Source organism: Camelus bactrianus, chromosome 27 (genome assembly GCF_048773025.1).
Source record: "Camelus bactrianus isolate YW-2024 breed Bactrian camel chromosome 27, ASM4877302v1, whole genome shotgun sequence".
Classification (NCBI taxonomy): domain Eukaryota; kingdom Metazoa; phylum Chordata; class Mammalia; order Artiodactyla; family Camelidae; genus Camelus; species Camelus bactrianus.
Window position 1 is genome coordinate 17,050,936 of NC_133565.1, and position 648 is coordinate 17,051,583.

General features: G+C 54.2%; 1 protein-coding gene across 2 annotated transcripts in view; it reads left to right on the forward strand.

Moving 5' to 3' along the window:
• The window catches only part of IGF1R (insulin like growth factor 1 receptor), a 280,712-nt gene that overhangs the window by 113,561 nt on the left and 166,503 nt on the right, over nt 1-648 (forward strand). The window lies entirely within an intron of this gene.

The window sequence follows — 648 nt, forward strand, 5'->3', positions numbered from 1 at the left end:
CTTGTCACATGAGTGTTTTCAAACTGGTTGTTTGGTTTGTGCCTGGATGTTATTCCACAGATAAGCCTGAAAGAGACCCACATCTTAAACGCCCGTGACCTTGAATGGTCTTTCCCGCGGGGCCGCTGGGTCTGTGCTCTTGTCACCTCAGGTATGTATCCAGCCTGCCGTTGTCCCAGCGCTGGACACAGGTGCTTAGGAAAATTCCTCACCGAAGGGCTTTCGGGGATTTGCAAGTTCTTGCTGTTTTTGTGACCTTGTGTGGTTTCTGTTTTCACAGAAGGCTTTGTTTCTGGGTTCTCCTTGCTGCACTCAGCCTTGCCCTGTAATCACCGGGCGCCAGGGAGGGCTGCGGTCTGCATCCCGGGGTCCAGTGGCCCCCGCGTGTCGCCGCAGCGGCAGGGGGCCTGAGGGGCGGTGTTGCCAAGCGCAGTCACTTCCTCATCAGGGACTTCATTTGAATTTTGCACTTGCCCCAAACGGGGACGTTCCCTTGAGCTGCTCGGTGCGGTTTGTTTGAAGTGGGCCATCCCTCAGTGCACGTGACTCTGCACTTGCGGAGAGGAGGTGCACGTGCTTTCCAGGTTTAAAGTTTAGAGGCTGTTAGCTCTAACCTTTCAAAGAGGGAGGAACTTTCTTGAATTCAAA